Genomic DNA, 15,017 nt, shown 5'->3' on the forward strand with positions numbered 1-15,017 from the left:
TCCCTTATTATTTTCTTTTGCCTTTTTAAATTCAGTTGGGGTAATTTCTATAACATCATCAGAATTCTCGTCGGAATCCGATTCATCGGAGAATTGGTAATTCTCCCAATATTTTGCTTCCTTGGCGGAAACACCTGTAGTGACCCGAACTTTTCCATGTTTATATATATTAATTGAGATTGATATTTACATGATTAAATGTTTCCAACATGTTAAGCAATCAAACTTTTTAAGACTTGATTAATTGAAATATGTTTCATATAGACAATTGACCACCCAAGTTGATCGGTGATTCACGAACGTTAAAACTTGTAAAAACTATATGATGACATATATATGGATATATATATATATAGTTAACATGATACTATGATAAGAAAACATATCATAAAGTATATTAACAATGAACTACATATGTAAAAACAAGACTACTAACTTAATGATTTTTAAACGAGACATATATGTAACGATTATCGTTGTAAAGACATTTAATGTATATATATCATATTAAGAGATATTCATACATGATAATATCATGATAATATAATAATTTAAAATCTCATTTGATATTATAAACATTGGGTTAACAACATTTAACAAGATCGTTAACCTAAAGGTTTCAAAACAACACTTACATGTAACGACTAACGATGACTTAACGACTCAGTTAAAATGTATATACATGTAGTGTTTAATATGTATTTATACACTTTTGAAAGACTTCAATACACTTATCAAAATACTTCTACTTAACAAAAATGCTTACAATTACATCCTCGTTCAGTTTCATCAACAATTCTACTCGTATGCATCTGTATTCGTACTCGTACAATACACAACTTTTAGATGTATGTACTATTGGTATATACACTCCAATGATCAGCTCTTAGCAGCCCATGTGAGTCACCTAACACATGTGGGAACCATCATTTGGCAACTAGCATGAAATATCTCATAAGATTACAAAAATATGAGTAATCATTCATGACTTATTTACATGAAAACAAAATTACATATCCTTTATATCTAATCCATACACCAACGACCAAAAACACCTACAAACACTTTCATTCTTCAATTTTATTCATCTAATTGAACTCTCTCAAGTTCTATCTTCAAGTTCTAAGTGTTCTTCATAAATTCCAAAAGTTCTAGTTTCATAAAATCAAGAATACTTTCAAGTTTGCTAGCTCACTTCCAATCTTGTAAGGTGATCATCCAACCTCAAGAAATCTTTGTTTCTTACAGTAGGTTATCATTCTAATACAAGGTAATAATCATATTCAAACTTTGGTTCAATTTCTATAACTATAACAATCTTATTTCAAGTGATGATCTTACTTGAACTTGTTTTCGTGTCATGATTTTGCTTCAAGAACTTTGAGCCATCCAAGGATCCATTGAAGCTAGATCCATTTTTCTCTTTTCCAGTAGGTTCATCCAAGGAACTTAAGGTAGTAATGATGTTCATAACATCATTCGATTCATACATATAAAGCTATCTTATTCGAAGGTTTAAACTTGTAATCACTAGAACATAGTTTAGTTAATTCTAAACTTGTTCGCAAACAAAAGTTAATCCTTCTAACTTGACTTTTAAAATCAACTAAACACATGTTCTATATCTATATGATATGCTAACTTAATGATTTAAAACCTAGAAACACGAAAAACACCGTAAAACCGGATTTACGCCGTCGTAGTAACACCGCGGGCTGTTTTGGGTTAGTTAATTAAAAACTATGATAAACTTTGATTTAAAAGTTGTTATTCTGAGAAAATGATTTTTATTATGAACATGAAACTATATCCAAAAATTATGGTTAAACTCAAAGTGGAAGTATGTTTTCTAAAATGGTCATCTAGACGTCGTTCTTTCGACTGAAATGACTACCTTTACAAAAACGACTTGTAACTTATTTTTCCGACTAGAAACCTATACTTTTTTTGTTTAGATTCATAAAATAGAGTTCAATATGAAACCATAGCAATTTGATTCACTCAAAACGGATTTAAAATGAAGAAGTTATGGGTAAAACAAGATTGGATAATTTTTCTCATTTTAGCTACGTGAAAATTGGTAACAAATCTATTCCAACCATAACTTAATCAACTTGTATTATATATTATGTAATCTTGAGATACCATAGACACGTATACAATGTTTCGACCTATCATGTCGACACATCTATATATATTTCGGAACAACCATAGACACTCTATATGTGAATGTTGGAGTTAGCTATACAGGGTTGAGGTTGATTCCAAAATATATATAGTTTGAGTTGTGATCAATACTGAGATACGTATACACTGGGTCGTGGATTGATTCAAGATAATATTTATCGATTTATTTCTGTACATCTAACTGTGGACAACTAGTTGTAGGTTACTAACGAGGACAGCTGACTTAATAAACTTAAAACATCAAAATATATTAAAAGTGTTGTAAATATATTTTGAACATACTTTGATATATATGTATATATTGTTATAGGTTCGTGAATCAACCAGTGGCCAAGTCTTACTTCCCGACGAAGTAAAAATCTGTGAAAGTGAGTTATAGTCCCACTTTTAAAATCTAATATTTTTGGGATGAGAATACATGCAGGTTTTATAAATGATTTACAAAATAGACACAAGTACGTGAAACTACATTCTATGGTTGAATTATCGAAATCGAATATGCCCCTTTTTATTAAGTCTGGTAATCTAAGAATTAGGGAACAGACACCCTAATTGACGCGAATCCTAAAGATAGATCTATTGGGCCTAACAAACCCCATCCAAAGTACCGGATGCTTTAGTACTTCGAAATTTATATCATATCCGAAGGGTGTCCCGGAATGATGGGGATATTCTTATATATGCATCTTGTTATTGTCGGTTACCAGGTGTTCACCATATGAATGATTTTTATCTCTATGTATGGGATGTGTATTGAAATATGAAATCTTGTGGTCTATTGTTACGATTTGATATATATAGGTTAAACCTATAACTCACCAACATTTTTGTTGACGTTTTAAGCATGTTTATTCTCAGGTGATTATTAAGAGCTTCCGCTGTCGCATACTTAAATAAGGACAAGATTTGGAGTCCATGCTTGTATGATATTGTGTAAAAACTGCATTCAAGAAACTTATTTTGTTGTAACATATTTGTATTGTAAACCATTATGTAATGGTCGTGTGTAAACAGGATATTTTAAATTATCATTATTTGATAATCTACGTAAAGCTTTTTAAACCTTTATTGATGAAATAAAGGTTATGGTTTGTTTAAAAATGAATGCAGTCTTTGAAAAACGTCTCATATAGAGGTCAAAACCTCGCAACGAAATCAATTAATATGGAACGTTTTTAATCAATAAGAACGGGACATTTCAGTTGGTATCCGAGCGTTGGTCTTAGAGAACCAGAAAAATTTGCATTAGTGTGTCTTATCGAGTTTGTTAGGATGCATTAGTGAGTCTGGACTTCGACCGTGTTTTCTTTAAAAATGATTGCTTAACATTTTTGTTGGAAACTATATATTTTTAACATATGAATATTATGTGATATATTAATCTCTTAACGTGTTTGATATTATGTGATAGATGTCTACCTCTAGAACAAGTCCCATTGACTCACCTAATAATAATGAAGAGTCAAATGTAAATTGGAATGATTTGTGGACTGATTCACAAGTTCCCGAAGAGGAACCGGAAGAAGAGTCGGAACCGGAAGAAGAATCGGAACCGGAAGAAGAATCGGAACCGGATGAAGAAATAGAACCGGTGGGGGAAATAATAAAACGGTTAAGTAAAAGAAAATCCTCAACCAACCGACCAAAGTTAATTATGGTCAATGGTGTTTCCGCCAAGGAAGCAAAATATTGGGAGGATTACCAATTCTCCGATGAATCGGATTCCGACGAGAATTCCGATGATGTTATAGAAATTACCCCAACTGAATTTAAAAAGGCAAAAGAAAATAATAAGGGAAAGGTCATAAAAATAGAGAAATCTAATTCCAACCCCGATGAACTTTATATGTATCGTCAACCCCCGAAGTCCTTAAGTTGTAACAATGACCCGGGAACCTCTAAACCACCAGGTTTTTCTAAACCAATGTGGACAACGACGGCTCGTATTAGGGGAACATCATATATCCCTAGAAACTTGGCAAAACGAACCAAAACCGAAGAAGAAGAAACGAGCGAGTCGGAATAAGATAGTTGTATTCGTGTGGTGTAATATATGGAATATAGTGTTCTTATGCTTTATGATATATGTAAAAATTGCTTGTATTAATAAGTATTTTTTTTATGAATCTAACTCTTGTCTATTTTACAGTTTAAAAACACAAAATGGATAGACAACCCAATATTTTAAGAGACCTACCCGGAGACATGATTGATGAAATCTTGTCTAGAGTCGGCCAGAATTCTTCGGCACAACTATTTAAGGCGAGATCAGTTTGTAAGACATTCGAAGAACGTTCCAAGAATGTCTTGGTTTATAAGAGACTTTCGTTTGAAAGATGGGGGATATCACATTGGGAAACCCATAAGTTACGATGTGTTTACTTTGACGCATATATTGCGGGGAACCCAAATGCTATTTTACGCAACGGGTTAAGAAATTATTTTGACTCAATATATCTGAATATTGGACTTCGTGATTTAGAAAAAGCGGCTAACATGCAACATAAAGAAGCATGTTATGCTTACGGATTAGTAATGTTCGCTTCTCACCAAAGTGAGAACAAGAACATCGGGCTACAACTATTAAACAAAACGTTTCCACAAGTGACGGAGTCGGTAATTGGGGTAAGAAATGAGGTTTTTAGATTATTACGGGACTGTTGGACATTACGTAACCCTCGTCCCTTTGATGACGTTACAACACGCTGTCTTATCAACGGCCATAACGGTTATGTTGCACAAGACCAAGGATGGGAAGTAGTCCTAGTAAAACCAGAATGCATGACTTGTTTCTGGACGTATGAATTACGTGTCTTTATTGCCTTTGCTGAACGACTTGTGTACTAGCTAGAATTGTCTTCACAACTATCTTGTATCAAAGTTATTGTGTGCTATATTTCATGCTTTATGTAAAATAAGCGGTATTGTAAGTTTGTAAAATATTGTATAAAAGTTTGAACGCGAAATATTATTATAATCAGTTTTTCATATAGAATTGTAGTAGTTGAATTGTATATTAGCTACTAAGTATGAACTTAACGGGTAGGTACTACCCGAATTTAAACTTATAAAACGCTAATATGAAGAAAAAGCTTTTATAAATGAGTTCATATTATGCTACGAAATACTATTAACTACTCTTAATATTCTGTATGATTAACTTGTTCCATTTAACTATTTTGAAGGAAATGGCACCGACTACTCGACACACCGTGAATATGAATGAAGAGGAATTCCGTACTTTTCTAGCTTCAAACATAGCCGCAGTACAGGCTGCGCTACATACCAACAATAACCTTGGATCTAGCAGTACAGGAAATCGTGTAGGATGCACCTACAAAGAATTCACTGGCTGCAAACCTTTGGAATTTGATGGAACCGAAGGACCGATCGGATTGAAACGGTGGACCGAGAAGGTTGAATCGGTGTTTGCCATAAGTAAGTGTACTGAAGAGGACAAAGTGAAGTACGCTACGCATACCTTCACAGGTTCTGCGTTAACATGGTGGAATACCTATCTAGAGCAAGTGGGACAAGATGATGCGTACGCACTACCGTGGTCAGCATTCAAGCACTTGATGAACGAGAAGTACCGTCCCAGAACTGAGGTCAATAAGCTCAAGACAGAACTTAGAGGGTTACGAACCCAAGGATTTGATATTACCACGTACGAAAGACAATTCACAGAATTGTGCCTATTGTGTCCGGGAGCATTCGAAGATGAGGAAGAGAAGATCGACGCGTTTGTGAAAGGATTACCGGAAAGAATCCAAGAAGATATAAGTTCACACGAGCCCGCCTCCATACAACAGGCATGTAGAATGGCTCACAAACTAGTGAACCAGATTGAAGAAAGAATTAAAGAACAGACTGCTGAAGAGGCCAATGTGAAGCAAGTCAAAAGAAAGTGGGAGGAAAACGGTGATAAGAATCACCAATACAACAACAACAGCAATTACAACAATAATCGCAACAATTATCCCAACAATCGCAACATCAATCGCAACTACAACAAACGGCCCAACAACAACAACAACAACAACAACAACAACAACAGCAACTACAACAATCATCCCAACAACAATAATAACCGCAACAACAACAACAATCAGAAGCAACTATGCCAAAGGTGTGAAAAGAATCACTCGGGGTTCTGCACCAAATTTTGCAACAAGTGTAAAAGAAATGGTCATAGCGCGGCGAAGTGTGAGGTCTACGGACCAGGGGTTAATAGAACGAAAGGAACAAATGGTGTCGGAACGAGTAATGGCGGAGCAAGTAGTGTCGGAGCAAGTTATGCCAATGTAGTTTGTTATAAATGTGGAAAACCAGGCCACATTATTAGAAATTGCCCGAACCAGGAGAACACGAATGGACAAGGCCGTGGAAGAGTTTTCAATATTAATGCGGTAGAGGCACAGGAAGACCCGGAGCTTGTTACGGGTACGTTTCTTATTGACAATAAATCTGCTTACGTTTTATTTGATTCGGGTGCGGATAGAAGCTATATGAGTAGAGATTTTTGTGCTAAATTAAGTTGTCCATTGACGCCTTTGGATAGTAAATTTTTACTCGAATTAGCAAATGGTAAATTAATTTCAGCAGATAATATATGTCGGAATCGAGAAATTAAACTGGTTAGCGAAACATTTAAGATTGATTTGATACCAGTAGAGTTAGGGAGTTTTGATGTGATAATCGGTATGGACTGGTTGAAAGAAGTGAAAGCGGAGATCGTTTGTTACAAAAATGCAATTCGCATTATACGAGAAAAAGGAAAACCCTTAATGGTGTACGGAGAAAAGGGCAACACGAAGCTACATCTTATTAGTAATTTGAAGGCACAAAAACTAATAAGAAAAGGTTGCTATGCTGTTCTAGCACACGTCGAGAAAGTACAAACTGAAGAAAAGAGCATCAATGATGTTCCCATTGCAAAAGAATTTCCCGATGTATTTCCGAAAGAATTACCGGGATTACCCCCACATCGATCCGTTGAATTTCAAATAGATCTTGTACCAGGAGCTGCACCAATAGCTCGTGCTCCTTACAGACTCGCACCCAGCGAGATGAAAGAACTGCAAAGCCAATTACAAGAACTTTTAGAGCGTGGTTTCATTCGACCAAGCACATCACCGTGGGGAGCTCCTGTTTTGTTTGTCAAGAAGAAAGATGGTACATTCAGGTTGTGTATCGACTACCGAGAGTTGAACAAACTTACCATCAAGAACCGCTACCCACTACCGAGAATCGACGACTTATTTGATCAACTACAAGGCTCGTCTGTTTATTCAAAGATTGACTTACGTTCCGGGTATCATCAAATGCGGGTGAAAGAAGATGATATTCCAAAGACTGCTTTCAGAACACGTTACGGTCATTACGAGTTTATGGTCATGCCGTTTGGTTTAACTAATGCACCAGCTGTGTTCATGGACCTTATGAACCGAGTGTGTGGACCATACCTTGACAAGTTTGTCATTGTTTTCATTGATGACATACTTATTTACTCAAAGAATGACCAAGAACACGGTGAACATTTGAGAAAGGTGTTAGAAGTATTGAGGAAGGAAGAATTGTACGCTAAGTTTTCAAAGTGTGCATTTTGGTTGGAAGAAGTTCAATTCCTCGGTCACATAGTGAACAAAGAAGGTATTAAGGTGGATCCGGCAAAGATAGAAACTGTTGAAAAGTGGGAAACCCCAAAAACTCCGAAACACATACGCCAGTTTTTAGGACTAGCTGGTTACTACAGAAGGTTCATCCAAGACTTTTCCAGAATAGCAAAACCCTTGACTGCATTAACGCATAAAGGGAAGAAATTTGAATGGAATGATGAACAAGAGAAAGCATTTCAGTTATTGAAGAAAAAGCTAACTACGGCACCTATATTGTCATTGCCTGAAGGGAATGATGATTTTGTGATTTATTGTGACGCATCAAAGCAAGGTCTCGGTTGTGTATTAATGCAACGAACGAAGGTGATTGCTTATGCGTCTAGACAATTGAAGATTCACGAACAAAATTATACGACGCATGATTTGGAATTAGGCGCGGTTGTTTTTGCATTAAAGACTTGGAGGCACTACTTATATGGGGTCAAAAGTATTATATATACCGACCACAAAAGTCTTCAACACATATTTAATCAGAAACAACTGAATATGATGCAGCGTAGGTGGATTGAATTATTGAATGATTACGATTTTGAGATTCGTTACCACCCGGGGAAGGCAAATGTGGTAGCCGATGCCTTGAGCAGGAAGGATAGAGAACCCATTCGAGTAAAATCTATGAATATAATGATTCATAATAACATTACTACTCAAATAAAGGAGGCGCAACAAGGAGTTTTAAAAGAGGGAAATTTAAAGGATGAAATACCCAAAGGATCGGAGAAGCATCTTAATATTCGGGAAGACGGAACCCGGTATAGGGCTGAAAGGATTTGGGTACCAAAATTTGGAGATATGAGAGAAATGGTACTTAGAGAAGCTCATAAAACCAGATACTCAATACATCCTGGAACGGGGAAGATGTACAAGGATCTCAAGAAACATTTTTGGTGGCCGGGTATGAAAGCCGATGTTGCTAAATACGTAGGAGAATGTTTGACGTGTTCTAAGGTCAAAGCTGAGCATCAGAAACCATCAGGTCTACTTCAACAACCCGAAATCCCGGAATGGAAATGGGAAAACATTACCATGGATTTCATCACTAAATTACCAAGGACTGCAAGTGGTTTTGATACTATTTGGGTAATAGTTGATCGTCTCACCAAATCAGCACACTTCCTACCAATAAGAGAAGATGACAAGATGGAGAAGTTAGCACGACTGTATTTGAAGGAAGTCGTCTCCAGACATGGAATACCAATCTCTATTATCTCTGATAGGGATGGCAGATTTATTTCAAGATTCTGGCAGACATTACAGCAAGCATTAGGAACTCGTCTAGACATGAGTACTGCCTATCATCCACAAACTGATGGGCAGAGCGAAAGGACGATACAAACGCTTGAAGACATGCTACGAGCATGTGTTATTGATTTCGGAAACAGTTGGGATCGACATCTACCGTTAGCAGAATTTTCCTACAACAACAGCTACCATTCAAGCATTGAGATGGCGCCGTTTGAAGCACTTTATGGTAGAAAGTGCAGGTCTCCGATTTGTTGGAGTGAAGTAGGGGATAGACAGATTACGGGTCCGGAGATTATACAAGAAACTACCGAGAAGATCATCCAAATTCAACAACGGTTGAAAACCGCCCAAAGTCGACAAAAGAGCTACGCTGACATTAAAAGGAAAGATATAGAATTTGAAATTGGAGAGATGGTCATGCTTAAAGTTGCACCTTGGAAAGGCGTTGTTCGATTTGGTAAACGAGGGAAATTAAATCCAAGGTATATTGGACCATTCAAGATTATTGATCGTGTCGGACCAGTAGCTTACCGACTAGAGTTACCTCAACAACTCGCGGCTGTACATAACACTTTCCACGTCTCGAATTTAAAGAAATGTTTTGCTAAAGAAGATCTCACTATTCCGTTAGATGAAATTCAAATCAACGAAAAACTTCAATTCATCGAAGAACCCGTCGAAATAATGGATTGTGAGGTTAAAAGACTTAAGCAAAACAAGATACCAATTGTTAAGGTTCGATGGAATGCTCGTAGAGGACCCGAGTTCACCTGGGAGCGTGAAGATCAGATGAAGAAGAAATACCCGCATCTATTTCCAGAAGATTCGTCAACACCTTCAACAGCTTAAAATTTCGGGACGAAATTTATTTAACGGGTAGGTACTGTAGTGACCCGAACTTTTCCATGTTTATATATATTAATTGAGATTGATATTTACATGATTAAATGTTTCCAACATGTTAAGCAATCAAACTTTTTAAGACTTGATTAATTGAAATATGTTTCATATAGACAATTGACCACCCAAGTTGATCGGTGATTCACGAACGTTAAAACTTGTAAAAACTATATGATGACATATATATGGATATATATATATATAGTTAACATGATACTATGATAAGAAAACATATCATAAAGTATATTAACAATGAACTACATATGTAAAAACAAGACTACTAACTTAATGATTTTTAAACGAGACATATATGTAACGATTATCGTTGTAAAGACATTTAATGTATATATATATCATATTAAGAGATATTCATACATGATAATATCATGATAATATAATAATTTAAAATCTCATTTGATATTATAAACATTGGGTTAACAACATTTAACAAGATCGTTAACCTAAAGGTTTCAAAACAACACTTACATGTAACGACTAACGATGACTTAACGACTCAGTTAAAATGTATATACATGTAGTGTTTAATATGTATTTATACACTTTTGAAAGACTTCAATACACTTATCAAAATACTTCTACTTAACAAAAATGCTTACAATTACATCCTCGTTCAGTTTCATCAACAATTCTACTCGTATGCATCCGTATTCGTACTCGTACAATACACAGCTTTTAGATGTATGTACTATTGGTATATACACTCCAATGATCAGCTCTTAGCAGCCCATGTGAGTCACCTAACACATGTGGGAACCATCATTTGGCAACTAGCATGAAATATCTCATAAGATTACAAAAATATGAGTAATCATTCATGACTTATTTACATGAAAACAAAATTACATATCCTTTATATCTAATCCATACACCAACGACCAAAAACACCTACAAACACTTTCATTCTTCAATTTTCTTCATCTAATTGAACTCTCTCAAGTTCTATCTTCAAGTTCTAAGTGTTCTTCATAAATTCCAAAAGTTCTAGTTTCATAAAATCAAGAATACTTTCAAGTTTGCTAGCTCACTTCCAATCTTGTAAGGTGATCATCCAACCTCAAGAAATCTTTGTTTCTTACAGTAGGTTATCATTCTAATACAAGGTAATAATCATATTCAAACTTTGGTTCAATTTCTATAACTATAACAATCTTATTTCAAGTGATGATCTTACTTGAACTTGTTTTCGTGTCATGATTTTGCTTCAAGAACTTTGAGCCATCCAAGGATCCATTGAAGCTAGATCCATTTTTCTCTTTTCCAGTAGGTTCATCCAAGGAACTTAAGGTAGTAATGATGTTCATAACATCATTCGATTCATACATATAAAGCTATCTTATTCGAAGGTTTAAACTTGTAATCACTAGAACATAGTTTAGTTAATTCTAAACTTGTTCGCAAACAAAAGTTAATCCTTCTAACTTGACTTTTAAAATCAACTAAACACATGTTCTATATCTATATGATATGCTAACTTAATGATTTAAAACCTAGAAACACGAAAAACACCGTAAAACCGGATTTACGCCGTCGTAGTAACACCGCGGGCTGTTTTGGGTTAGTTAATTAAAAACTATGATAAACTTTGATTTAAAAGTTGTTATTCTGAGAAAATGATTTTTATTATGAACATGAAACTATATCCAAAAATTATGGTTAAACTCAAAGTGGAAGTATGTTTTCTAAAATGGTCATCTAGACGTCGTTCTTTCGACTGAAATGACTACCTTTACAAAAACGACTTGTAACTTATTTTTCCGACTAGAAACCTATACTTTTTTTGTTTAGATTCATAAAATAGAGTTCAATATGAAACCATAGCAATTTGATTCACTCAAAACGGATTTAAAATGAAGAAGTTATGGGTAAAACAAGATTGGATAATTTTTCTCATTTTAGCTACGTGAAAATTGGTAACAAATCTATTCCAACCATAACTTAATCAACTTGTATTATATATTATGTAATCTTGAGATACCATAGACACGTATACAATGTTTCGACCTATCATGTCGACACATCTATATATATTTCGGAACAACCATAGACACTCTATATGTGAATGTTGGAGTTAGCTATACAGGGTTGAGGTTGATTCCAAAATATATATAGTTTGAGTTGTGATCAATACTGAGATACGTATACACTGGGTCGTGGATTGATTCAAGATAATATTTATCGATTTATTTCTGTACATCTAACTGTGGACAACTAGTTGTAGGTTACTAACGAGGACAGCTGACTTAATAAACTTAAAACATCAAAATATATTAAAAGTGTTGTAAATATATTTTGAACATACTTTGATATATATGTATATATTGTTATAGGTTCGTGAATCAACCAGTGGCCAAGTCTTACTTCCCGACGAAGTAAAAATCTGTGAAAGTGAGTTATAGTCCCACTTTTAAAATCTAATATTTTTGGGATGAGAATACATGCAGGTTTTATAAATGATTTACAAAATAGACACAAGTACGTGAAACTACATTCTATGGTTGAATTATCGAAATCGAATATGCCCCTTTTTATTAAGTCTGGTAATCTAAGAATTAGGGAACAGACACCCTAATTGACGCGAATCCTAAAGATAGATCTATTGGGCCTAACAAACCCCATCCAAAGTACCGGATGCTTTAGTACTTCGAAATTTATATCATATCCGAAGGGTGTCCCGGAATGATGGGGATATTCTTATATATGCATCTTGTTATTGTCGGTTACCAGGTGTTCACCATATGAATGATTTTTATCTCTATGTATGGGATGTGTATTGAAATATGAAATCTTGTGGTCTATTGTTACGATTTGATATATATAGGTTAAACCTATAACTCACCAACATTTTTGTTGACGTTTTAAGCATGTTTATTCTCAGGTGATTATTAAGAGCTTCCGCTGTCGCATACTTAAATAAGGACAAGATTTGGAGTCCATGCTTGTATGATATTGTGTAAAAACTGCATTCAAGAAACTTATTTTGTTGTAACATATTTGTATTGTAAACCATTATGTAATGGTCGTGTGTAAACATGATATTTTAGATTATCATTATTTGATAATCTACGTAAAGCTTTTTAAACCTTTATTGATGAAATAAAGGTTATGGTTTGTTTAAAAATGAATGCAGTCTTTGAAAAACGTCTCATATAGAGGTCAAAACCTCGCAACGAAATCAATTAATATGGAACGTTTTTAATCAATAAGAACGGGACATTTCAACACCATTGACCATAATTAACCTTGGTCGGTTGGTTGAGGATTTTCTTTTACTTAACCGTTTTATTATTTTCCCCACCGGTTCTATTTCTTCATCCGGTTCCGATTCTTCTTCCGGTTCCGATTCTTCTTCCGGTTCCGACTCTTCTTCCGGTTCCTCTTCGGGAACTTGTGAATCAGTCCACGAATCATTCCAATTTACATTTGACTCTTCATTATTATTAGGTGAGTCAATGGGACTTGTTCTAGAGGTAGACATCTATCACATAATATTCACATGTTAAAAATATATAGTTTCCAACAAAATTTGTTAAGCAATCATTTTTCAAGTAAACACGGTCGAAGTCCAGACTCACTAATGCATCCTAACAAACTCGATAAGACACACTAATGCAAAATTCTAGTTCTCTAAGACCAATGCTCGGATACCAACTGAAATGTCCCGTTCTTATTGATTAAAAACGTTCCATATTAATTGATTTCGTTGCGAGATTTTGACCTCTATATGAGACGTTTTTCAAAGACTGCATTCATTTTAAAACAAACCATAACCTTTATTTCATCAATAAAGGTTTAAAAAGCTTTACGTAGATTATCAAATAATGTTAATCTAAAATATCCTGTTTACACACGACCATTACATAATGGTTTACAATACAAATATGTTACAAAAAAATAAGTTTCTTGAATGCAGTTTTTACACAATATCATACAAGCATGGACTCCAAATCTCGTCCTTATTTAAGTATGCGACAGCGGAAGCTCTTAATAATCACCTGAGAATAAACATGCTTAAAACGTCAACAAAAATGTTGGTGAGTTATTGGTTTAACCTATATATATATATATATATATATATATATATATATATATATATATATATATATATATATATATATATATATATATATATATATATATATATATCAAATCATAATAATAGACCACAAGATTTCATATTTCAATACACATCCCATACATAGAGATAAAAATCATTCATATGGTGAACACCTGGTAACCGACATTAACAAGATGCATATATAAGAATATCCCCATCATTCCGGGACACCCTTCGGATATGATATAAATTTCGAAGTACTAAAGCATCCGGTACTTTGGATGGGGTTTGTTAGGCCCAATAGATCTATCTTTAGGATTCGCGTCAATTAGGGTGTCTGTTCCCTAATTCTTAGATTACCAGACTTAATAAAAATGGGCATATTCAATTTCGATAATTCAACCATAGAATGTAGTTTCACGTACTTGTGTCTATTTTGTAAATCATTTATAAAACCTGCATGTATTCTCATCCCAAAAATATTAGATTTTAAAAGTGGGACTATAACTCACTTTCACAGATTTTTACTTCGTCGGGAAGTAAGACTTGGCCACTGGTTGATTCACGAACCTATAACAATATATACATATATATATATATATATATATATATATATATATATATATATATATATATATATATATATATATATATATATATATATATATATATCAAAGTATGTTCAAAATATATTTACAACACTTTTAATATATTTTGATGTTTTAAGTTTACTAAGTCAGCTGTCCTCGTTAGTAACCTACAACTAGTTGTCCACAGTTAGATGTACAGAAATAAATTGATAAATATTATCTTGAATCAATCCACGACCCAGTGTATACGTATCTCAGTATTGATCACAACTCAAACTATATATATTTTGGAATCAACCTCAACCCTGTATAGCTAACTCCAACATTCACATATAGAGTGTC

This window comes from Rutidosis leptorrhynchoides, chromosome 8, assembly GCF_046630445.1.
Source record: "Rutidosis leptorrhynchoides isolate AG116_Rl617_1_P2 chromosome 8, CSIRO_AGI_Rlap_v1, whole genome shotgun sequence".
Taxonomy (NCBI): Eukaryota; Viridiplantae; Streptophyta; class Magnoliopsida; order Asterales; family Asteraceae; genus Rutidosis; species Rutidosis leptorrhynchoides.